The 27,358-nt window shown below is 40.1% G+C and overlaps 1 long non-coding RNA gene across 1 annotated transcript in view; it reads left to right on the forward strand.

The window, feature by feature from the left end:
• LOC113095468 (uncharacterized) overlaps positions 1-24,156 on the forward strand; it is a 60,128-nt gene extending 35,972 nt beyond the window's left edge. Inside the window, exon 6 of the long non-coding RNA XR_003288346.1 lies at positions 23,940-24,156. This is a non-coding gene — a long non-coding RNA (uncharacterized LOC113095468). The remainder of the gene's footprint in view (positions 1-23,939) is intronic.
• Positions 24,157-27,358: the final 3,202 nt, after the last annotated feature.

Genomic DNA, 27,358 nt, shown 5'->3' on the forward strand with positions numbered 1-27,358 from the left:
GCTCAGCAACTTAAAACTAGATAAAAACTATTGTTTAGCAACTAAAAGCTAATGTTTAATTTTATTGGTCTCAATTGAGAGTTGCGTCTCTTGTGTGATTGTGTGAGTACCTCTACTTTTGTATGCCATTTGCTGTTTATGTCTATGAAGAGAGTCTCGAATCAGTCACTTTTGAGGTACATTTTTACATATTCAAAGCCATATGGTTAGAGTTATGCCCAGACAGGCAGGTTTTTGGACAGTTCCCCAGACACCAGCTCTCTTTTTCTCCCTCAAATGCTGTTTCTCTCCCCTTCTCTCTCTGTCTCCTTCTGAGTATATGAGAGTCGAATGCACTTCCTCTAAGTGGCCACTTCGTTCCTCCTTCTCCTTCCTCCTTAATTGCAGTGAAGTGCAGATGAAAGAGAGGAGAGAAGGAGCATGAGATTTCTTTCTCTGTAAACCCTCAGCTCTTGAGCACCATAGCAGTCTTGCTTTCTATAATCAGACTCCGCATGCATATGTGTGTGTGTCAGGCAGATGAGATCTTTTGCCAGCAGTACAGGGAGAGCATAACGTAAGAGCAAAGCACCCTGGGAAACATATTTTCCCTCTGCTTTGGCCTGAATACAGAGACCACAGGTCCCTCCACACCCCAATACCGCAGCAGCCTTTGGTCCAGCTTTCCTTCTCAAGTAATGGAAAAACCCTGCATTGCCAGAAGCCAGGCAACACATTGTTTGGAAAATTGGAATGTCTTATGATTTTTAATATGCCGTAAAAAGGAAGCCAAGTCACAAAGCGTCTCACTCAGAGTTTGTGATAAGTATGCCATCTGAAGCAGTTTATGCATTTGGAAATTAAGGAAATTGTTCTTATTCAGCGGGAGATAAATCATATTAGAGGGATTACCAGTGCAAGCCTGGAGACTAGTTTGATCTTAAAGGAACAGCCCATCCAAACATTTGTTTTTCCTACAGTGTACTCCAAACCCTTTAAGTGAGCATGGGTTTCTAAAAAGCACATAGGATTATAACACACGAGTCAGTTGGACTAGTCTAAGACTTCTGAAGCAATGTGATTGATTTATGCGGGGCTCAGCATTAAATATGTCCCACTACTCGGGGCCCGTGTGAGAGAGTAACGGGCCAGTTGACCGATCTCCCATTTGTCAATCTGAGCAGTTGCTGTGATGCCATAAAGTGTATGTTTACCGATTTTGTGCTTCCATTTTTTTGTGCCTTGCTAAATGGCGATGTACACTGCAATATTGAATGTTTTTTTTTGTTTTGTTTTTTTTATAAACTAATACTTTTGTTCAGCAGGGATGCATGAAATAGAACAATTGTGTCAATAAAGATATATGATTTTCATTTGCTGTTTATCTTTATATCTATCAATGAATCCTGAAAAGCATCACAATTTCCACAAACATACATTATACGTACTTTGGCAGCACAACTGTTTTGTTTTTGTTTTTGTTGTTGTTGTTGTTTTTTTGTTTTTGTTTTTTGCTAATTGATTGTAAAAAAATAATAATAATAATAATCTCTTGGGGCCAGTGACATTTTTGGCAGACGAAAAGAAAACCACTGGCCTGTTTGGACAAGCAGAAAACATGTAGACTATTAGGAAAAGCAGACTGAAGTTTCAGTCCTCATTCATTGTTAATCTTCCATATCTTTGGTCTCAGATTTCATTGTTTGTGAATGTGAGTGTTTGAAACTTGTGTTTGATTATGGGACAAACCAATAGTGTTTGGTGTCAACTTGCCAACATGGCTTGACAGGTACATGTAGATTCAGTAAATGTTTTTTTCTTTTTCTCTTTTTTTTTCTTTAAACTGTTCCTTTAAAGAAGAACTTTGGTTTGTTAGAGAGTAATATATAATTCAGTCTCTCTCTCTCTCTATCTCTCTCTCTTTGAGAAATGAAAAAATTTAAATATTCTTCTCCGCTCAAGATCAGGCCTGAGACCAGGAGTTTTTATTGCACAGCGGTGTGTATCAAAGTAATATCCATCACCTGCTCAAGGCAACAGTAAACAGAATATTTGCGCCTGTGAGTTTGACTCCTCATCCATCTCCGTCTACAGAGCTTAGAGCTAAACCACTCAAACTGCCCACTCATCCAGACCCTCACAGAGACATGGAAGGTCACACATCGCACCAGTCAGAAACCAGTGAAAACATGGTTCCCCTCACTTCAAACTAAGGGTATTATGTCCCTGTGTTGTAAATGCATTCTTAATGAACAGCTGCCTTCGTCTTCTGATCATCTCCAGATGTGTAAAATGCAACTAGTGTCAAGCAGGCCTGAGTGATCATTTTAGACAGAAAATAGAAATTAAAACCACAAACCTGATTCCAAAAAAAATTGTGACACTGTACAAATTATGAATAAAAACAGAATGCAATGATGTGGAAGTTTCAAATTTCAATATTTTATTCAGAATACAACATAGATGACATATCAAATGTTTATTTTGAGAAAATGTATCATTTTGAGGGAAAAATTTGTTGATTTTAAACTTCATGGCATCAACACATCTCAAAAAAGTTGGGACAAGGCCATGTTTACCACTGTGTGGCATCCCCTCTTCTCTACAAACGTCTGAGGACTTAGGAGACAAGCTGCTCAAGTTTAGGAATAGGAATGTTTTTCCATTCTTGTCTACAGGCTTCTAGTTGCTCAACTGTCTTAGGTCTTCTTTGTCGCATCTTCCTCTTTATGATGTGCCACATGTTTTCTATGGGTGAAAGATCTGGACTGCAGGCTGGACATTTCAGTCCCCGGATCCTTCTTCTATGCAGCCATGATGTTGTAATTGATGCAGTATATGGTCTGGCATTGTCATGTTGAAAAATGCAAGGTCTTCCCTGAAAGAGACGATGTCTGGATGGGAGCATATGTTGTTCTAGAACTTGGATATACCTTTCAGCATTGATGGTGCCTTTCCAGATGTGTAAGCTGCCCATGCCACACGCACTCATGCAACCCCATACCATCAGAGATGCAGGCTTCTGAACTGAGCGCTGATAACAACTTGGGTTGTCCTTGTCCTCTTTAGTCCGGAAGACATGGCATCGAAGTTTTCTGAAAATAACTTCAAATTTTGATTCGTCTGACCACAAAACAGTTTTCCACTTTGCCACAGTCCTTTATAAATGAGCCTTGGCCCACAGAAAATGCCTGCGCTTCTGGATCATGTTTAGATATTGCTTCTTTTTTGACCTATAGATTTTTTAGCCGGCAACGGCGAATGGCGCGGTGGATTGTGTTCACCGACAATGTTTTCTGGAAGTATTCCTGATCCCATGTTGTGATTCATTACAGTAGCATTCCTGTATGCGATGCAGTGCCGTTTAAGTGCCCAAAGATCACAGGCATCCAGTATGGTTTTCTGGCCTTGACCCTTACGCACAGAGATTGTTGCAGATTTTCTGATTCTTTGGATGATAATATGCACTATAGATGAAGATAACATCAAACTCTTTGCAATTTTTCTCTGAGAAACTCCTTTCTGATATTACTAAACTATTTTTCCTCTGCCCATCTTGACTTCTGAGAGACACTGCCACTCTGAGAGGCTCTTTTTATACCCAATCATGTCGCTAATTGAACTAATAAGTTGCAAACTGGTCCTCCAACTTTTCCTTATATGTACATTTAACTTTTCCAGCCTCTTATTGCTACCGTTCCCAATTTTTTTGGAATGTGTAGCTCTCATGAAATCAAAAATGAGCCAATATTTGCAATGACATTTTAAAATGTCTCACTTCCAACATTTGATATGTTATCTATATTCTATTGTGAATAAAATTTAAGTTTATGAGATTTGTAAATTACTCCATTCCTTTTTACTCACAATTTGTATAGTGTCCCAACTTTTTTGGAATCGGGATTGTAGATGTCGGAGATGGTGCGATCTCGCTGACTGAATGTGCTTTCCCTTTCTGCTAATGAGCCACATACTGTATGTATAAACTGCTGTCATACTCAAATAACATAAGGATGTTGTGTCAAAATTCCTGCCTTCATGAGGGAATGTTAATTCAGATTCGATAAATATGAAGCATTTAATGTCAAACAAAGGAAATATTGGTTGCAATTTGAACAGTCTTTCTTTAATCTTGGGAAAACTCTACACCGAGAAGGGCAATATGATTGGGCAAATTGTTTCTCTTAACCATGATTGGTCAGTATTTATAGAGCTAGCAGTGTCTAACTGTGTTTGAAAAACTTGATGTGTTGTAAAACTTTTACCATTAAATAGCTTGCTTTATTCAGTCAATCATCTAACAGCAGAGTCAAAATCGCTGATCCGAGCGAGAAGCTCGCAGATGTGTTTCCTTGCTTTTGTTTTTCTTTGGAGATCCAGACAGAAGGAAAACTTTGGATATCTGTCTGGGGTTTTAACCGTTATGCCAAGAACATAAACATAAACAGACCAGGAAATTTATTTGAATTAAATTGGCAAGAATGAAAGCTTGATGCAGGCTGTTTGCACACGTGTGTTATCATTTGTATTGCAGATGGAGGAGATGTCAACATTTCAGATGTTGTCTTTGCTGTGATGTGATGTGATGTATGTAAGTGTGTTTTTTGCCAAGTATAACAACAGTGGTTCTCAAGTTGGCCACGACTAAAACAGATTTTGCTAATAAACTTTGTGGACAGCAAGGACGAAAAAAGTTTAAAATAAATAAATAAATAAATAAAATAAATAAATGCAATTATTTAAATGGCCGTACTTCAAAAAAAGTAGAAAAATAATGGCTGAAATAATAATAATAATAATAATAATAATAATAATAATAAAACAATTGAGAAGCACTGTGTTATACAGTATTGCAAATGCTTTTAGGGCATGTGTGCTGAACAGTCTCTTTCTAACTCTTGTGTGTTTCCTCACCTCCAGCACCTCTTAATGCTCATAGACTCATAGTCAGGATATTTCTTTCACTCACTCACACACACACACACACACACACACACACAGAGAGAGACACACGCAGAGACAGACAGACAGACAGGCAGGTGTGTTGATTGAGAGGGATGAATACTTACTGTCTAAAACAAAGATGTCTCTCTCTCTGGCTCTCATTGAGTGATTTCCCTCTCTCCATATATCACTCAGTCAGGAGCTGGGATGCTTTCCAGAACCTCCTCTTTAACAAACATCAGGCTTTTACATCTCTGTTTCTCTCCAGAAGTCATATCCTTCCATAGCAGATCTTCTCTGTCTGTGTGCATGAATTTAATTTAATCCTGAATGACCATGAAATCAAAATTGACAATTTTCATTTTTCATGAAATGTTGCACTGAGCAATAAGGTTGTCTAGTTGCCAGATGAGTTTTAATCGGTCCTTTCCAGCATCCTGTCACTCAAGTGAAATTATTGCAACAACTAACATCCAAAAATCCAATGGACAATTTCAAGTTCCATCCAGCATTTTGTGTGGTTCAATAAGCCGTTCACTTGGATATACATCACCGTAGAGAAGAAAAGTTGGTAGTTTTAATGCTGAGTTTAAACCTCAGTTCAAGGCCACCCTTTAGTAAAAGTTTTGTAATTTTGTGATTGTAGTTTTGTCATTTTCAACCCTAGGTTATGAAATCCAGTTTGAGACCAATATTAGACAAAGCACTAAGGCTTTTTGATGTGGGACTAGAGTATTACTTTAGGTTGATTAGGGACAGACAACCAATCATAAACTGCCTCATTAAATATTCATGTTATCTGTACAGTCAGAAACTTTGATTTGTTGTTTATTATAATTATCTGAATGTAAACTCATGATACAACGATGCCGTGATTAATTTTTGTGTGTTCCAGAAGCCAATGTGGGGTATTCAGATCAAAGCATCACAAACAGTGAAATATCTGCCATGACTTGCATATCTTCTAACAGCCTTTTGCTCAATGGAATAAATACAAAATCCTGACAAATCTTCATATGTTTGAGAGACAGAGAGATGGTCTGGTCTTGTACTGAATATAATACTGTTGGCTTGGTAATATGTTTTTAGGCAGAGTCTCTTAAGCTCACCAAGTCCAAATTTATTTGATCAAAAATACAGTAAAAACAATAATATTGTGAAATATGGTATTCCTATGTTTTTTTTTTAATTAGGATAAAATAATATTTAAAAAAAATCAAAAGAACAGCATATCTTTTAATGGAAATCTTTTGTGATGTTATCAATGTCTTCACTATAACTTTTCGATCATTTTTTTTTTTTTTTTTTTTACTTTTAGTTAACGTTATGCTTTGAGTGACATGTTGACATGTTTACCTGCATTTTTCACAAATAAGCAAGGGAAAAAAAAGATTAAATCAATATTAATAAGGACAGACATACTGTACATATTCATAAATATAATAGTTTCAGAAAATGCTCAAATCATCAGCCTTGAGCATTTTGTACCCTGTTTGTGCAGAAGTCCTCTGAAGTTTGGCTGTGGTGAGCGCCGACTGTGCTGCTCATTGTCTGATGTGTCTCTTGTGTAATTTTGACTTTGAAAACACACAAGTTGCTGCCAAGCGCTGGCCTGTTGAGAGCCCTGATGCCACACTGTTCTCTGTCTCATTTGCGTGTTCCCGCACACTAATCTCTACACGATTGAGAGGGAGTGTGTTGTTGATTCAAGTTGAAAGCTGCCATATTTCGCTGATTAGAATTGATCGATTAATTTGCGCTGTTGAAAGCCATCTGTTTGTTTCTCTGTGTGTGCTAGTGCATTTCCCTAGGTGTACATAGATGAATTTAGACATATCCAAATAAATGTTGAAGTCACCTCTTCTGGTGTATAACATTTTTTGGGAAGGTGCTGCAGTGTTTTGTGTTCGTATGATTGTTCAGTTAATTTTGCAGCAGACTGTGACTGAAAAGATCAGAAATAGACCAAGCACTTACAGCTAAATTCGTCACTGTTAGAGTCAGAGACCAACATTTGTTTTGAATCGTAATGTATGGTTAATCATTAATTAATCACATCTTTATAGTTTCAAGCTAAAAAAAAACTGCATTTAGTGCAATGATGTGATCATCTGCTTTTAATTAATATTTTAAGAAACAGTGGTTCTCAACCTTTGTGACTTAAAATCTCACCATCGTCCACAACAATATGCAAAGGCATATGTTTGTGATTTACTGGATTAAGTGTAGGATTTCAAAAAAATATTTGTACTCACAATTACTACCTTTTAATAGATTTTAGAGCTTGGCATAACTAGGAAAATGTATACTACCCTTGAAAAGTTTTGGGGCATTAATGTTTTTGCAAATAAGTCACTCATGGTCACTAATATTGCATTTATTTGATCAAAAATAAAGTAAAAACAATAATTTTGTGAAATATTTTAAATAATTGCTTTCTATTTTTTATATATTTTTATAACAGCAAAGCTGAGTATCCAGCATCATAACTCATTATTGCTGATTATGTTCAAGAAACTTTTATTATTGTAAATAATTTAGCTGCTTAATATTTTTGTGTGAACCATGATCCATTATTTGATGAATCGAACAGAACAGCATTTGCAATATAATTTTTAGTGATTATAAATGTATATTTTTATATATTTAGAATGTACATGGTATATTTAGAATGTATATAGAATGTTTTTGTAATTCTAAATGTATTTAATATACGTTTGATCAATTCAATGTAAAAGAATTGAGTAAATAAGTAAAATAATTAATTTATTGAACAAAAAAAAAAAAAAAAAAAATACTAACCCTAAACAGAATGGTTCTGTATATTCACTATAAAGTTATGCATGTAAATGGAAATTTCATTCCTCACATTTTTAGCTTTAGCAAACATCTGTTATATATTCAGGATTTTTAAGCCCATGTGAACCTTATTTTATTGCTTGTTTTGTCTTATTTTAAATCATTTTAAGTCATCTTGAGGCCCCCTAGGAAGTTTTCCGAAGCCTACTATCAGGCCCCGGCCCCCTGCTTGAGAAGCAGTGTCCTGTCACATGTGTACCTCCACTTGTCCTTCTGTTCATGACACGTTCAGTCAGTTCAGCTGACTCTCACAGATTTGTTTGCCCCCCGACACTCACGTATTCAAAACTAGCCCTGCCTACAGTGTTTAAGCTTATAATGAGTTTCGGATTGATCGATACCATCTTTATTACATCAAAATAAGATGAAAGCTCTAGCTGGGAGGGTTTCTCTGTCTCGTGCTGGTATGAGGGCGAGCTTTAATGGTGTGTGCTGGTTACCAGTGCAAGTGACCATCCATCACCATGCACTCAAAAAGTGACAGTGCCCTCCGCCCTCAGACATCCGTCTCCGAAAGCCAGCAACCCCTGCTACACCCCCTTACACACGGTAAACCAATAAAGGTGAACTGTAATTATGAGATGCCTTTTAAAAGTCTGCCGTAGGCAATTATCAAAGCCATACATCTCCTGCTGCGAAATTATCATAACAGCCCAGGATTTCAGGATTTTAATACCCGCGCTGCAGTGATGGATGCCAGACGGGGTGGCAAAGATCAGGTTTACTGTGTGTGTAGGATGTCACAGAGCATCTGAACTGTAAATGGCATGTGTGTCTCTATCCTGTTTTCCTGCCTGAATACACCATTGAGTTTGATTGACAGACTCAGACATGTGGTATGTAGGAGTATAACTCTCAGAAAGCTACTTCCTGAACTCTGCACTTATAAAGCAAGAGCAAGTGTTTCTGAGTGTGACAGGAGAACTGAAGTGACACTAAGACAGCTGACCTTTCTGATTATACGCTCCACATATCTCTTTTCTTAACTTCCACCACAGATTCATCTTTGACGTGGCAGACTCCAAATGACCCTCTCTTTAGAGTGTCTGTTAAATGTGTTTGAAATATAGTGATAGAGTCTTAAAATGTGAAAAAAAGTTCACTCCTGGTTCCATCTTTCTGAATGTTTGTTTTGTTTATTGAATGGGTTTTTGGTTAAATGTCTTAAATAATACCTGTGATTAACAAAAGCTCAGGATATTTCCATGTTTTATTCTGCATCAAAAAATGCATCAGTAACACTCCGTTCATGTTTTTTTTTTTTTTTTTTTTTTTTTTTTTTTTTTTAAGCTTTTAGTTGCCTTGAAGTGTTTGCTTAATTATGCATATATTTCTCCCTTTTACAGTAGGGCTGCTACAACTAATCTATGAAATCGATAATAATATTGAAAATAATCGACTACGAATGTCAATATCGATTAGTCACGTCTGCCCACCGCACACGGAAAACTTATGCCAGTCACGTCAAATTACAGCAGTGAATAATTCATTTCTATGGACGAAATCCATCTAAAAATAGGGTGTGAGTGAGCTGCTGTGGGAAAGATGCATGATCCAAGCTGACCGAAACATAGGAATGCTTTATTTTAAACTTCAGGTTAATGCATAAGCATAATGTTTAACACGGCTTGTCCTGTCAAGCACTTTGGTAATATCATTTTCGATTTTGCATGAAGGCTCGTCCTTAAAGTCTGCGATTTTTTAACTTTATAATGATTTAATTAATATGTATTATATGACATTGTTATTATTGTTGTATGTGTATTTATTTGTTTATTTATACTTTGGAAACATTTGTGTTCATGTATTGTACATTTGACAACAGGTTATTATTTGTGATCTAGTAGGATAGTATGTTAATTAGGATGTACTAGAGCCATAGTCTCTTATGCTGTCTGTGAGAAGTTGAAATTAAAGTCCACACTCACTTCTGAATTCTCCTTAAATAAGGTGACAGCTACAATAGCCCCTCCCCTTTGTATATATGTGGGTCTGATTAAAGCATGTAATCAGTATCCCGAGACACACATTTAGACTCTCATCTCCAACCCAAAAGTGTTTTGGAGACCTCCAGAGAGCAGACCTCTCAAAAGCTGCTTAATTTCATCAGCAGGCCATGGGACAGAAGTAATTACATTTGTGACACCAGCTATGCTCGTACAGAGAAGATTTCAGTCACGCTGGCTGGTATATCAGCGGCCTGCTATTTATAAGCCGCCTCTCACACAAATCCAGCCCTGCGAGAAGAGTCTGGGGCTCAGCTGCAGCAAACCTCTCCTACTCAGTGATGCTCCATACTGCTGTTAATGAACATGTCCCTATAATCCACCATCACCATGTGCTTGAAAGTCCAATTTAAGAGTGGTTTGCTTTTGTGGTTTCTGGTGAAATTTCAAGGTTATTTTCCTTGCCTGAATTACTGCAGCAATGTGGCGTGGCATGGAGTCGATCAGTCTGTGGCACTGCTCAAGTGTTTCGAGAGCCCAGGTTGATCTGATAGTGGCCTGCAGCTCTTCTGCAATGTTGGGTCTGGCATATCAAATCTTCCTCTTCCCAATACACCATAGATTTTCTATAGGGGTTAAGGTCAGGCGAGTTTGCTGGCCAATTAAGAACAGGGATGCCATGGTCCTTAAGCCAGGTACTGAAAGCTTTGGCACTGTGTGCAGGTGCAAAGTCCTGTTGGAAAATTAAATCTGCATCTGCATAAAGTTGGTCAGCAGCAGGAAGCATGAAGTGCTCTAAAACTTCTTGGACCTCAGAAAACACAGTGGACCAACACCAGCAGATGACATGGCACCCCCAAACCATCACTGACTGTGGAGACTTTACACTGGACCTCAAGAAACATGGATTGTGTGCCTCTCCTCTCTTCCTCCAGACTCTGGGACCCTGATATCCAAAGGAAATGCTAAATTTACTTTCATCAGAGCACACAACTTTGGACTACTCAGCAGCAGTCCAGTCCTGTTTGAAGCAAGACGCTTCTGACGCTGTCTGTTGTTCAAAAGTGGCTTGACACAAGGAATGCGACAGCTGAAACCCATGTCTTGCATATGTCTTTGTGTAGCAGCTGCAGTCCACTCTTTGTGAATGTCCCCCACATTTTTGAATGAGTTTTGTTTCACAATCCTCTCCAGGGTGTGGTTATCCCTATTGCTTGTACACTTTTTTTCTATCACATCTTTTCCTTCTCTTCACCTCTCTATTAATGTGCTTGGACACAGGGCTCTGTGAACAGCCAGGCTCTTTTGCAATGACCTTTTGTGTCTTGCCCTTCTTGTGCAAGGTGTCACTGGTCGCCTTTTGGACAACTGTCAATTCGGTAGCCTTCCTTATGATTGTGTAGCTTAAAGAACTAGACTGAGAGACCATCATTAAAAGGCGTTACGGGTGTTTTTAGTTAATTAGCTGATTAGAGTGTGGCACCAGGTGTCTTCAATATCGAACCTTTTCACAATATTCAAATATTGTACTGAATTTGAGATTTTCCTTAGTTGTCAGTTATAAACATCAAAATTAAAATAAATAAACATTTGAAAATATATCAGTCTGTATTTAATAAATAAATATAATATAGGTAATATAGTTTCACTTTTTGAATGGAATTAGTGAAATAAATCAACTTTTTGATGAAATTCAAATTATATGACCAGCACCTGTAAATTATGATGTTTCTTGATGTAAAAATAGTGCTGGGCAAGGATAAAAAAAAAATTTTGTGATTCATTGCGTTATTTTATAGTTTGTTATATAAAAACTAGTTATGCTCAGAGCACAGATATTCTGATACGTGCTGCATGATTGCGTAAATACTTCTGAGCGCCGAAAGCGATGGATCTGTAAATCAATATATTGTGAGGGGCCCGTGTGTTAGGACATCCCATAAGACTCAAAATAATAAACCAGTGGACTGTGGTTTGGTTATGTTGATGCTTAGCCTTTAAATAATTTGATCGGGAGCATCCCCTCCTGTGACACATGATTTGTCTGTATGTGCATTCAGAGCCAGTGAGCAACAGACTTTCATAATAATAAAAAACTGGCGTTAACGTGCAATAAAATAATTTTCAGCATTAATCAATGAACACAGTTTTTTATCTTCCTACTCAAAATCATCATGCCATACATATGCACATATATATATATTTTGTCCTTTGAACTTTCATGAGCTTTCATTTCTTGTCAAACTTCAAGGTGTTGGCATCTGCTACTCTATATGGAGACTCTCATCCAGCTGTGTCCCCATCTCCATTCACCCTTCCTGTCTCTTAGCGCCCCATTCCTCATTTCTCTCTCTCTCTCTCTCTCTCTCTCTCTCTCTCTCTCTCTCTCTCTCTGTACTACATCCCAAATTATGTGTGCATAAATTTATCTCATGTCACAATCATGAGAGCAGAAAGCGTGCAGCTGGGCTGGGCTGGGCTGGATTCATCTCATCTGGCCTTCTCTGGCAGTTTGGAGGCCACACAGATTAAACGACTGATCCCACTTCCACTTTCATTTAAACAATCATTTGCCAAACAAAAAAGAGGACGGTGCCGGCAGCAGGCCAAGCTGATTGGAATTCCAGTGAGGCACACCACCTGTCGATACAATGATTTCCTGATTCATGAATGCATTCTGTGAGCTTCAGTGCTTTTGCTAATGATTGTGGGTGCAGGAGATATTTGGAGAAGGGTGGGGTCGACCGAAGAAAGGATGGAGGAATGCAGAGATGGAAAGGAGGTAGATAAAGAGAGAGAGATAGCTGGTGCTTCTAAATGATAGAGAAACGAGTCCCGGGATTGAACTCTCATTCATCATTCCCTGTGGAGACACATATTTAAAAAGTCATTTTCATTAGAGGAGAGAGAACATTTCACACACTCACAAACACACATACATACATTCACATACATGTTCAGTTTAATAAAGATCCACCTTTGCCATTTAAAACATTATTAACATTTAGCTTTGTCTTCGTCCCAGAATGCCACTGGGAAATACTCCAGTGGTCTCTATTGACCCGCCATCTTTGATTGGCACAGAAACAAATGAGTACGTTTTTCATAAAGCGCTGATGCTAGAATTAAGTTTCCTAATACCAATGCTTTCTAGGCAGCAAAAAGTAGTTTTAACGTTTTATTTTAGGGTAATGTATTTAATTTTGCACAAATGACAAATAAATGCAAGAAAGAAATGTCAGAAATTACACATCGCACCTTTGATTTCTGTGACTCTGTTGCTATTGCATTGTGGGTGCTCACCATCATCATCCTCTGGCGGGCCATCGTATGATTTGTCGATTGCTGCCCGGAAGCTCTCATTGCAGCCCCGCCCCGCCCCCTCACCATGTGTGACCCACGCTAGGCCTGAAGAAGTCCAGTTCTCTAGAAAGTCTTCAGACTGCCATGACAGAGGTCAAGACCAACGAGCTGCTGCCCTTCCACAGGCCCCGTCTACACATGGTGAGGGGGCGGGGCTGCAATGAGAGCTTCCGGGCAGCAATCGACAAATCATACGATGGCCCGCCAGAGGATGATGATGGTGAGCACCCACAATGCAGTAGCAACAGAGTCACAGAAATCAAATCTGATTTTTTTTTTTTTTTTTTTTACAAAGTCCAATCACCAAGTCTGCATTTATTTGTTCAAAATTACATATTTTTACAATTTAAATGAACTGTTTTCTATATTAATATATATTTGATAGCAAGTCATTACTCTAGTCTTCAGTGTCACATCACTCTTCAGAAATCATTCTAATATGCTGATTTGCTGATCAAGAAAATGTATTTTTATAAGTGTTGTGCTGCATATTATTTTTGTGGAAACCATGATACAGGATTCTTTGTTGAATATAAAGTTTAATGAACAGCATTTATTTGAAATATAAATTTTCTAACATTATAAATATTTTTGCTGTCACTATTAATCAATACAATGCATCCATGCTGAAAAAAAGTTTCACAAACAAACTTATTGACTATAAATTTTTGAATGGTAGTGTAAATTAAAATTAAAAAAGAACAAAAAGTAAATTGTGTCCACTTTAAATAAAACTGGTAGTTGCTGCATTCCACATTTCACTTTAAGCCCCATAGACTCCCATAAGCCTGCATCAGTATCTGTAGTGATTGTGGATGTGTGTGAGTAAAGTCAGTGGCTGTCAAGGGAGAGTATTTGAGAGTAAAGTGTTTGGTTTTGTCCCTGTCATGTGCTTCCTCTTCCCACACACCAGCCTAATTGGCCCTTCCGTTAGACGACAGAATACAGACATATGGTGAAAGAAGGAGAGAGTGTGAGAGAGGAGAGGGGTTGTTCATTATGGTCAGTGCGAACAGATACAGCACAGCTGAAGACTTAAGATCCTGTCTCATGCACAGACACATCCCAAAGCAGTATCTAACTTTCCTATTAGGAGATCAAAGTAAAACCGGAACTCTTCATTGTAAGATTTTCTCGAAATTGTAAACTAAGATCTGGTTCAATAGTGCAACTTGGGATGACCTAGTTATGAGTTTGTAACTTCAAAACAAACTCATTAACACAGATGATCAGGTTATTTACTTATTTGCTCACATTCGTGTGATTACATCTGCTGTTTACCTCGATGTGGAGATGCCAATCCCACACTTACGTGTGCACACCGTGATGATCTGGTCAAAAAACAGCGGCAGCTTATTACTAATCAATGAGGACAGTAATTAGGCACACAGCGTTCCTCTCACTTCTCATTACCATCACTGTTGTGGGATCATAATTTGTGGGTATTCAGAAAAGAGAGTTTAAGCATCACATTCTAACCAGCCTCTCTCTCTCTCTCTCTCTCTCTCTCTCTCTCTGTGTGTGTGTGTGTGTTTAAGAGAGAAAGAGAGATTATATAATTACATTTATCAATCTATTCATGCATACCCTTGTGAAAGATTAGCACACTTTTAAAAAGAGTACGCAAGGAAAATGTAGGCATCTAGATGTGGTGAAGACGACTAGCTGAAGTTCAAACCGAGCATCAGAATGGGGAAGAAAGGGGATTTAAGTGACTTTAACCTGGAGGTTGTTGGTGCTAGACGGACTGGTCTGAGTATTTCAAAAACTGCTGATCTACTGGGATTTTCACGCTCAACCAACTTTAGGGTTTACAGAGAAAGGTCTGAAAAAGAGAAAATATCCAGTGAACACCAGTTATGGGGACGAAAATGCCTTGTTGATGTCAGAGGTCAGAGGAGAAAGGGGCCGACTGGTTAGAGATGATAGAAAGGCAACAGTAACTCAAATAACCAATTGTTGCAACCAAGGTATGCAGAATACCATCTCTGAACGCACAACACGTCGAACTCTGAACCAGATGGGCTACAGCAGCAGAAGACCACACTGAGTGCTGCTACTGTCAGCTAAGAACAGGAAACAGAGGGTATACGATTCACAGAGGCTCACCAAAATTGGACAATCTAAGATTGAAAAAACATTGCCTGATCTGATGAGTCTCGTAGATTTGTGCAGCGACATTCAGATGGTAGGGTCAGAATTTGGTGTTAAGAACATGAAAGCATGGATCTATCCATCTTTGTCTGAATGATCCAGGCTGCTGCTGGTGGTGTAATGGTGTGGGGGATATTTTCTTGGCACACTTTGGGCTCCTTAGTAACAATTGAGCATTGTTCAAATGCCACAGCCTACCTGAGTGTTGTTGCTGACCATGTCCATCCCTTTATGACTACCGTGTACCTATCCTCTGATGGCTACTTCCAGCAGGGTGATGCACCATGTCACAAAGCTCAAATCATCTCAGACTGGTTTCTTGAACATGATAATGAGTTCACTTTACTCAGATGACCTCCACAGTCACCAGACCTCAATCCAATAGAGCTGTCAGGGTTTTGGCAGGGAGGAACTCAGGTGCAGACAGGATTTACAACACAAACAGGTTTATTTACAAAAAGGGGAAAACAAAACCCACGAGGGGGAAAACAGGACTAAGGCAGATACAACAATAACTAAACAGGACTGATTAATCAAGATAAACAAAGACTCAACACAGGAGAACACCAACTACAAATAACACTCACGGTTATACAAGATACAATATCTCAATCACAGGTGAGGAACACACATCACAATCCTTAGGGAACAAATCTCAATGAACCGACGCAAGACAGAGCACACTAGGAGATCTAAATAGGGGGAACAATCAAGACACGACAGGTGGCACAGATGGGACAATCAAGACACGACTAGGTTAACAAGGGGGGCGGGGCAAGGGAACGAGACAACACAAGCACATGGCCCAAAGGCAAGGACATGTGCTTGTACACAAAACACGGGTCTGTCATGATCCTGCCTCAAGACTAGGAAAAATCAAGGACACGAGGGCAGAATCATGACAGAACCCCTCCCTTAAGGAGCGGCTTCCAGACGCTCCTCAAGGGAACATCAAACACGAGACATGACTGACATGACGGACTGGGACACCGACACAAACCAACAAGACATGACAAATAACAACAAAGGCAGACATGAATACACGACGGCAGGGTTAGGGTGACAAATAAAAAAAAACAAACAGGGAAGGGGAGGAGGCGGGACCACAAAGTTCATGGGGGACAGACCAGGGCGGGTGGGAGGGGTAGGAATCTTAGGAGGACAGGACGAAGGCTGACGACGGGGGGTACGGGCAGGTCTGGGTGGTGAGGGGCGGGGAGGGGTCTCGGGACAACTGACAGGGGACATGACAGGAGCAGACAAGGGACGCGGGGCAACACTTACGGGACGCGGGGCAAGACTTACGGGACGCGGGGAGACGACATCTACTGGACACGGGGGGACCACAGGACACGGGGGGACATTAACGGGACACGGGGCCACATCAACGGGACACATGACTACATCAGCAGGACACGGGGCCACATCAACAGGACACGGGGCCACATCAACAGGACACGGGGAGACAACGGCTGGACACTTGGGACTTCTGGGGACAGGGTCAGGGGACAAGACAGGACTGACGGGGATTTCTAAAATTTGGACAAGACGGGACAAATAATCAGAAAAGGCTTTAGCAGCTAGGACAATTGGCATCTCCTTATGAGAGGAGACCGACTGTACAAGAGTCTTTGCTGCAGAGTCAGCCGCGGCTCTCTCCTCCGCTCTCACGACTGCCGACTTGAATACGGCTTTCTTCTTTGCCGCCTCGGGCACGCCAGCGCTCACCGCTGCTGGCTCGGGCACGTTCACCGCCGCTGGCTCGGGCACGCCCACCGCTGCTGGCTCGGGCACGCCAGCGCTCTCCGCTGCTGGCTCGGGCACGCTCACCGCTGCTGGCTCGGGCACGCCAGCGCTCTCCGCTGCTGGCTCGGGCACGCTCACCGCTGCTGGCTCGGGCACGCCAGCGCTCTCCGCTGCTGGCTCGGGCACGCTCACCGCTGCTGGCTCGGGCACGCCAGCGCTCTTCGCTGCTGGCTCGGGCACGCTCACCGCTGCTGGCTCGGGCATGCCAACGCTCACCGCTGCTGGCTCGGGCATGCCAACGCTCACCGCTGCTGGCTCGGGCATGCCAACGCTCACCGCTGCTGGCTCGGACACGCTCACCGCTGCTGGCTCGGGCACGCCAGCTCTCTCCGCTGCTGGCACGGGCACGCCAGCGCTCACCGCTGCTGGCACGGGAGGAGACAGGGTCACAGGACCGGCAGGCCCCTTCTTCCTCCTCTTCCTCCTCTTCCTCCTCGGGCGCGGTGCAGAGGCTACAGCTGGGTCAGAGGCGGGTTGGGGGAGTTTGGTCTCGGGCAGGGCAGCCTCGGACGCCGAAGACTCTGAAGCTGACTCCCATGAAAGCCGTCTCCCTCGCTTGTTGGGGAGACTTAAGGTAGTGGGAGGTACCTCAGGATCTTGGGAGGGACCTAACTGATCCCCCAGGGTTGCCACGGCCAGGACACGACCCTCCGGGATCGCCGGCAGCTGGGTAGGTGGGGACCTCTGGGGCTCCTCCTCTCGCCCGCTCGCTCCGGAACGACCTCCCCTGGTCCCCCGGAACACCACAAGGCGAGAGCCCTCAAAACAATCTCGCTGGCTGGCTGATGCCATCCAGCATTGCCTCCTGTCTGCTGAGTTCCTTCGCGCTTCGGTTCATTCTGTCAGGGTTTTGGCAGGGAGGAACTCAGGTGCAGACAGGATTTACAACACAAACAGGTTTATTTACAAAAAGGGGAAAACAAAACCCACGAGGGGGAAAACAGGACTAAGGCAGATACAACAATAACTAAACAGGACTGATTAATCAAGATAAACAAAGACTCAACACAGGAGAACACTAACTACAAATAACACTCACGGTTATACAGGATACAATATCTCAATCACAGGTGAGGAACACACATCACAATCCTTAGGGAACAAATCTCAATGAACCGACGCAAGACAGAGCACACTAGGAGATCTAAATAGGGGGAACAATCAAGACACGACAGGTGGCACAGATGGGACAATCAAGACACGACTAGGTTAACAAGGGGGGCGGGGCAAGGGAACGAGACAACACAAGCACATGGCCCAAAGGCAAGGACATGTGCTTGTACACAAAACACGGGTCTGTCATGATCCTGCCTCAAGACTAGGAAAAATCAAGGACACGAGGGCAGAATCATGACAAGAGCAGCTTTAGGATGTGGTGGAATTGAGATTCGCATCATGGATGTGCAGCCGACATATTTGCAACAACTGAGTGATGCTATCATGTCAATATGGACCAAAATCTCTGAGGAATGTTTCCAAGACCTTGTTGAATCTATGCCACAAAGAAATAAGGCAATTCTGAAGGCAAAAGGGAGTCCAACCCGGTACTAGCAAGATGTACCTAATAAAGTGTCCATTGAGTGTGTGTGTGTGTGTGTGTGTGTGTGTGTTTGTGTGTGTGTATGGAATGATATTCTGGACATTATTCAAAAGGAATTGCAAATTGTATTTGCAATTGCGTTTTCAATTTGTGGACGCGTAAAATGTTACATAATCCAAATGCAAATGCAAATCACGCATTACCGTTTGCATTTTCGTTTAAGCAAATGCACAGTGTCTGCCAAATTTAAAATGGAAATGCAGAGTCCATTTGCAATTGTGGTTTCCATATCTTACGAGCTATGAGCATGTCATATTTAAATAGCAATATTAATTACCACATTGGCCTTTTCACTCTCTGCACTGTGCATATAAACTGCCAAAACTCAAATGGAATCGCAATTCCTTTTGCATTTGAATTTCCAACGTCTACACGGAAACCTGTCAATCAAGTGACAGGGGTGGGGCCATTTTATTGGGCGTGTTTGCATTGGGAAGTGGTGTCACTCACAGTCGACGGTAATAAATAATAATTAATTAATTAGTGTGGACTTTGTAATCTAAATATTTAATAACCAATAAGGTTATGGATGTGTCCTAAAAATTACTTCATCTTTTCTATCCTGTGAAGCTTTACTTAAAAAACATGTTTCCTGATATTGACACTTTATGTTTTTTTTTTTTTTTTTTTTGTGGTGCTGAACACAAATCCATTTCTCATCTCTTCTGGGAATGCACATATACAAGTCTGTTCTGGAAGAATTTTTGTATCTTAGATCATACTAAAATGTACCATGTACTATGGTAAATATGAGTTATCTATAGTGTTTATAATTAAACCACAGTAGCCACGGTACAGTTGTCTGAGACGTTATGAAATGTTCTTTAACATCATGAACCATAAAATGTAGTCAGTGGTCTGCTATGGTTTATTTTCATAATAGGAAAACACAGGTCACAAGTTAACACGGTCACATTTCCTTGATTCAGCAGATGCACGATGTGCAGCCGAAAGTCCTGTCTTCAATCGAGAGATCCGGAGCTGATTCAGTGTAGAACGGTAGCTCGTTTGTTAGTTAGCGCGTGTTTGAAACCCGGGCCAACACAGACGTTCTTTATTTTTTTGTCTATCCTACTTACTTCACCCGTGAAACGGGCGATCATACTAATAACTTGTAATCTTTACAAGAATATCTGAATCATGCAATGAGCAAGTTTGCGTTTATTAAACACTTAATTTCGTGTCAGTTTGTGCTTTCAGAATCGCCAAGTCGGTCACCAGATAACACGGTAACCAGGGCTGAGTTCAGCCCCGACAAAACGTTGCACAGCGTTTTTTAAACAGAAACGGTGGTGCTTTGAATACACTGTTCTGATGACGCAAGAGTTGCAACTATGGCAGCTGAGAAGGCCATTCTTTGTGTTCTTTGTGAAGAATTTTCGGAGCCATCTATTTAGCCTCACATTCTGACTTTATTTATAGTTCATGCGGTTTTAATACCCTGTATTTTCTTTCTCATTTTTAGGAAAAGCACTTAATTACCATTGTTTATTTCTATACCAACCCTTACGAAAAATAACCATGGTTTTATTATAGTAAAACCGTAGTAACCCATGGTTTTTTGGCGTATTGACTGCCATTTGTAAAACCACAGATTTACTACAAATACCATGGTTAAACTATGGTTAATATAGCAAAACCATGGTTAATTTGTGGTTACCATGGTTTAACTACAGTAACCATGGTTTTTTGGTTTTATTTGTAGTAAAACCATGGTTAATTTTCGTGAGGGAAATGTCAGTCATACACTTGCAATGAAGCTAAAAATATAAACAACTACATCATTATGTTGATATCCTATATTTTTACAATAAAACTTACGACAAGCATTGTTTTCTAATATCCTCAGTTGTTGCGTATACCGAGCTGCAATGAACAAATTTGTACATTATTTTCCTTGAAGCCATTGTGCGAGTTCACTTTAATACCGCGTTCTTTATATACATGTTGCTGCTGATTGGACTGCAGTTCTGACACACCCACCAAACAAAAGAAAACGCATCTCAAACCCCGTTGCACACCGGTGCACGCCATTTCCAGGAAACATGACGTTCAACACGGAAACCATAGCAAAATGTTGCACACAGTTTTGAACTTGAACATGCCCCAGTTAAACCGTAACACCGGGAAGATTAGGCAAATATACTGGTGACGTAGGTCTGCGCGTTTCTCAATACAAAGTACGCTGATTTCGGACTTGCATCCTCGGTAGGTCAGACTTTGCGCATTCGACTCGGAAGTGTGATGTCTGCCAGGATGCAGGTCCGGTAATTCTGCAAACAGCAGCGTACTTGATAATTTCAGTCAGCTCGCCTTGACTACTGCAATTTTCCTCACTGTATATTTACAATAAAACTAAAAAGGATATGACATACCACTGCCTCCTTTCATTTTTCATTTAAACATAATAATAGCAGAAGAAATGTACTTAGTTCAGGGAAATATGTATATATACAGTCATTACTACAAATGAAACTAAATATTATATAAACTGCCTCTTTTCTTACCGTCGACTGTGAGTGGTGTCACTTCCCAATGCAAACACGCCCAATAAAATCGCCCCACTCCTGTCACTTGATTGACAGGTTTCCATGTAGACTGCAAAGCTAAGTGTGTATAGAAATGCATGAAAGTGTACTTTCTATAAGTTTAGATTTTAGAATTTAGTTTCATTTATATTATATTATCTATTATATATATATATATATATATATATATATATATATATATATATATATATATATATATATATATATATATATATATATATATGGAATGCAAAAAAAAAATGCAATTAAGCCTTTATATGTATATATATACTAGGGTATGTCACTGAAATATTTCCATCCCTTTTCAGTCTTTCCTATGATATGATAATATTGGTTAGTGTAGAGTACTACAGTCTTGACAAGATGAAAGCATGATCAGATTATAGAGATGAAGTAAAATATAGAGATGATATATGATAGTGATCGAACCTGTAACTTCCAGTTGCAAGCCGCAATATTTAGCCACTACACCAGCACCCTAAAGAGAAAATTATGAGGATGCAGTCTTCTCACTTGAAGAAGAACCCATATAAATATCAAAGGCCATACATCAGTGAGGATGATCAACAGATGATCGCATTTGAGGATGGGAATTATTTCTCTTTGAAATGGTTTCCATTATTTCACTTTGAACTCACAGAAGTGCCATTACAGCTTTATTATGTAAGCCTTTCAGGGCATAGGTACTGCTCTCTAAGTCCTCAAGCCTTGCTTTTTTAAAGTGTTTCATATTGAGACGCAAGCATGATGAGAAATATCTCCCCTTTATTCTTTATCCTTCCTCACCATTTTTTTCTCCAGTGTTGCACATTGTGTACAGCGGATTGATATTTACAATAAGCCTTTGCACTGGTCCGAACAAAAGAGTTTTCTGATGCATATTAGAGAAGTGGGAGCTGGAGCAGGCCTTTGAGGCTTCTCTGTGTCTCTGAATAATAGGGCGGCTGTACAGTCATTACCGAGCCAGCCGCTTCAATGCTAGTTTAAACAGCGGATCGACATTTGTTTGTGTAGAAATCAGGCCATGGGGAAACAGATGCTGATGTTGGTCTTGGACTAAGACTCAGAAGAACCAACTCAGATATATTTTTGCATGCTTATATTTGTGTTTACTATTTTTTTTTATCTCTGTCATTCAAGATGGAACTGGTTAGACAGAGTCATATTGAATGTATTGTATTGTGTATCACCACCAAACCAAATCAAGTGGAGTTTAATGCCTTGTAATGTAACAGGCACAGTCCTAACCTGCAGTGATTTTGGCTTAGTGTCTGACTCAAGTACACAGTGGTGATAATTATAAAAAAATAAAATAAAAAATAAAATATAGATTAGACTAGATAGCCTTTTCATGAGGTTTGTAACAAAATTTTAATCATTTTAAGACTTATTGAGGCCCCCTGGTCTGTATTTTGTATTAAATTATAATAAAAAGAAAAATTACAACACATTGTATTTTTTTTATGTTATATTTCATATACTATTTTAATAAATACTGCTTGTAATGTGTATCTTTTAAATAAAAGCTATCATGTGAACAGCTCGTTAAAGTAATTAGTTCACAGACTGGAGTACACCAGTTGCGTTCTGTGTTTGGATTCACTAACAAGACCAGCTCATAAAAGTCAATCGTTCAGAAAACACTGTTAATTATTGATACATTTGCATCAATGGAAGAATGCACGTGCAAGAACTGTTAATTGAACATCAATTGGTCGATTAACCAGGTTTGCAAGTTAAAAGGTTTGGTAGTTCCAACTTGTATCATCAATTATCCCAATAGCTTTTTCAAAAGCCTTTGAGAAATGTTGCGAAAATGTAATTGTCAATGTAATTTTAACAATTTTGTGTACCATTTGCCATTGTTTTGTCGATATATTGGTCTCTACACATCAATATCAGCCACTGAAAAACATATTGGTTGACCAATACTTGCAATCTTTTGGTTACAAACCCAGATCGCTCTTGGCTGTTCCTTCGCTAATTTCTTGGTGGTTTCCCTTGTCATAATTTGGCCTGTACGATGCCTGTCAACTAGCCATCAATAAGTGGTAGTGTACAGGGCTATCGGGACCTTCCCCATAGCTACAAGTGGAGGGTTAGGAAGATGGCTGCTGTGAGGCTTATGAAAGACTGATGCTTTTTCACACGTCTCCTCATCTCTCTTTTAACGCGCTGTCTGAGGCGGCCTGGTAAACGTACATCTGCTCCCAGCACCGCCGCTACCATCTGACAAACCTCAGAGCGCAGACACATAATGCAACCGCGATTGATCGCCACACACACACACAGTTCCCCACAGTGAATAGCCAGTAACAGATGGTTATGTCAGCAGGTTCCTCAGTTACCCAAGCTTCTTTTTTCACTTTTTCTATGCTTATCTTTCCTCCCCCTCTCTCTATCCAGTTATCCGTGTCCCTTTTTTATTTTTCCTTCTGATTATGATAATGTGAGTAACTTTTTGATGGTCCAGGGCAGATTAGCTGAGAAAAAAAAAAGAAAGAAAAAATCTGATCTGAAGAGATCTTTTATATTTTCATGACCCTAACTGAAGTATAGGCCATGCTAGGACTATATGGTTTCAAGGTAAATACTGTTTGAATATAGAAATCGCAGTGCAGTTTATGTTCTACAAACACAACAAATATGTAATGTATATGATGTTGGTTGTGCTGTCTGTCCACTTGTAGGCCACTGTGTATTCATCATATTTTATGTTTGCTTGTTGTATTGAAACAGATGAGAGGTCGGACCAGAGCTCTGGGCGAGATACTCCAGCCAGCGAATCCTCCAGACAAGATACGGGAGACAATGAGGAGAACAAGAAAGACAAGAAGAAGAAGGCCAAAGGCAAGATGAAAGACAAGTTGAAAAACAAAGGGAAGGAGTGAGAGAAAAAGAAATCAGAGGAAGTGATGAGCTGGATAAGAAGTCCAAGAAGAAAGGATTTCGGGTTGCTGAGGCAAGAACCCTGTTCTTTGTGTTTATATTTCTTTTTGTCCGTCCCTCTTCTCTTCTGTCTTTGTTGTTGTGTGTCTCTCCTAAAGGGACAGTTCAAATGAATTTACTCAAAAAAAAAGTAATTCTTTTTTCTTATTTTTTGCAAACCTGTATTACTTTCTTTCTTCTGTGGAACATAAAATGTTGTTTTGAAATATATTCTGTTCACTCCTTTTTTCATGCAAATACAGTGAATGGAGACTGATGTTTTCAAGCTTCAAAAAGACACAAAAGCACCAGAAAAATACCATGAAAGATCCATTTGACTCATACACTTTATTCTCAAGTCTTGCAATAATTTATTGTGATAAATAATCCAAAATGTTTTTATTCACTGATTTACTGGATTATTGAGTTGGCCAGAATCGGCCGAGTCAGTTTGGTTAACAAATAATTCCATTTTGTATATCAGATCTACAACATGTTTTGTAAGAATGTGCAGGTTCTGGTGTGTTTAATTAGGGTTGGAGCAGGACAGTCTGCAGGAAAGTCTGCAGGACACCGGCCCTCCAGGACCCAGTTCGGTTACCCCTGTTCTATGGTGTTTTGGGTTTTGTTTGAAACTTGAAAGCTCCAGCCCAGTTTATTGCAATTTATTTAAAAAAAAATGATTATTGTGTATTCCACCGAAGAAAGAAAGCCAGGTTTGGAACGATGTGAGGATGAATGAATTCATATATTTTCTCTCTCTCACACTTTCATTAGTTTCTCCCACACATATAAATGTCATGATGGATGACTGTTGATTTTACCCACATGCTAAACTGCAGCGATGGGGCATTGGTCGGTCACATGTCGTGTGACAGAGTTTTGGCCAGAGCTACTGTGGGACGCTCTGTTGGCTTGCGCGCATGATTGAAAATGTTTCGGCTCACTTGCATGTGTATAACTGACTTCAACCACTGGTAAACAGAGCAGTCAGCCTCAGCTCCATATGGCCTGCCGTCTCTGTGTCACAGCGCTCAATCTCCCCTGTCTACACACTGTGCCAGGCCTAATTTGCATCAGGGTGGGCGCCTGTGCCAAACCCTGCCCATCTGCCTGTCAATCGGCTGTCCGGCCGGCATTGGCTCCGGCACCAGCAAGACCATGCGGCTCCATCCCAGTGGAGGACAACCCGCATGAGTGATTCTACAAATCAGAGCATGGACGCCCCGGCAGGCTCCACCTAACGGGCAATTAGCTCTATAATTGTTTTAATTTGGATGACTGCGGGGAAAACTGAAAAGCACACCATGTTGTTGCAGCAACATGCAGAGAGAGAGAAATAGAAACAGCGGAGAGAGGAAAACATCCGGGGAACTTGATTCAGCTGGTGTCTTTCTCAAGGTGAGCCGTTTTGACTCATCAGGAAGTGCGGGCTACGATACGGCTCTTGCTTCTGTTAATCCGACTCGGTCTGACTTGGCCTGATCCCACTGTTTTTCCTCTTCCGTGTGTGTCTGCCGAGAGTCTGCAGTGCCCCCACAGCGGCCAGCTCTTCTCCCACGCTCATACAATCATTTTTAATGTTCACTGTTGTTCTGTGGAGATAAGCGTTTATGTGTTGGCTTGTCAGTGGTTGATGGGTTGAGGGAAGTAAAGGTTATTGAAAACCACCATAGTTTTATTTATTTATATTTGGCAGGCAGCGAGGATTAGTGATGGGATTCGAGAGCCGTGCGGTGATGCTGCTTGGCACAGAATGTGACACAGCCTTCGCTCAAAGCAGACGTAACCCAGAACCTTTTACCATGAGATTGCCCTGTCACCCTGAGCAGGCCAAATATCCATGGATTAAATAGACTGAAAATGTGTTGATAAAAGAGTAAAATTCTCCACAAAACAACTTTTTGAAGGTCCAGGCAATGTGAAGACTGTTTTTTTACAGTGCCGTCTGGGGTAACAGAAGAGTCTTTGCTCAACATGACCTTTATTGTGGGGTTGTGCATGTATATAAACTAACCCAGATGCCTATTCTTTGGGAGCCTTTTGGGTCAGTGATTAAAAAAGAAGTGCCCGTTTATACATTACCAGGCAAAAGTTTGAATTTTTTGTATTTATGTATGTATTTATTTTTGGAAACAGTTTCTCAAGTTTGGGATAAGATTAACAGAAAGAAAGAAAGAAAGATAAATGTTTTTATTTAACAAGGTTGCATTAAATTTGCAGTGTAAAATGGTGAAGATTAAAGACATTTTAAAATATAAAACTTTATATTCATCAAAGAATATCCTGAGGGGGGAAAATGTACTCCACTGGAGTAGACTGGAGACTTTTAAATTGAAACAAAGCATTCCCATAATCTACACTGAGTCCAAACTGATTCAGAATGAATGTATGAATTAATTACTTTCCCAATAGAATAATTTCTACCAATTGTGCTATTTTAGTTGGTTTGACGATAGACTGCATAATTCATTTTGTTGTTGTACCTTAATAACTTTTTTTCAAGCACTTTTTTTTTCTTTTTATCTCTTCTTATATTCCTCTCGTATTTGTCCTCAATAAGTTTTTTGTATTTATTTTTTAAACATGCAACTAAATTATCTGAAACATTCTGTAGATCAATAGAAACCATTGACTGCTCTTTTCAATTAGCATTATGTGTATTTGTGATGACTGAGCTTAAAGGTTAAGAGCAGGTGAAGCACAAACTAGCTGAGACACCTCTTGAGGAACATGACCTTTAACCCCACTGACTGTAAATCAGTGTTTCCAAGTGCTTGAAATGACTCTCACTGAAGAAACAGTCTTCATTTAGAGCTTTTAAAGGGATAGTTCATCTAGAAAAAAAAATACCATTGTCATAATTTATACACCTTTATGTTCTTACAGACATGTTTGCTGTTCATTTTCAAGCTTCAACAAGAACCAAAGACAGTTTGGAATGAATTGTCATTTTTGGCAGAGCTATTTCTTTAAACCAGGAGAGGCTGAGGTATTTCAGTCTGTGTACTATCAAATGAAGATTTGTTCAATTTGAATGTCAGCCAGTGCAGCTATAGACACCATTCGCGTTCTCTGATACTGAACACAAATCTCTTATCTGAGGTAAGAAACCTTAGACATTGTCTCTGACTAGATGAAATGTTTATTTTCTGGCTCAGTTACCTCTTCTGTTTTCCATCTCAGTGTTATTTGTGCCTGGTAAATCTTTAGCTGGGCAGTTTGGATGG

Source organism: Carassius auratus, unplaced genomic scaffold (genome assembly GCF_003368295.1).
Source record: "Carassius auratus strain Wakin unplaced genomic scaffold, ASM336829v1 scaf_tig00215734, whole genome shotgun sequence".
In the NCBI taxonomy this organism is placed as follows: domain Eukaryota; kingdom Metazoa; phylum Chordata; class Actinopteri; order Cypriniformes; family Cyprinidae; genus Carassius; species Carassius auratus.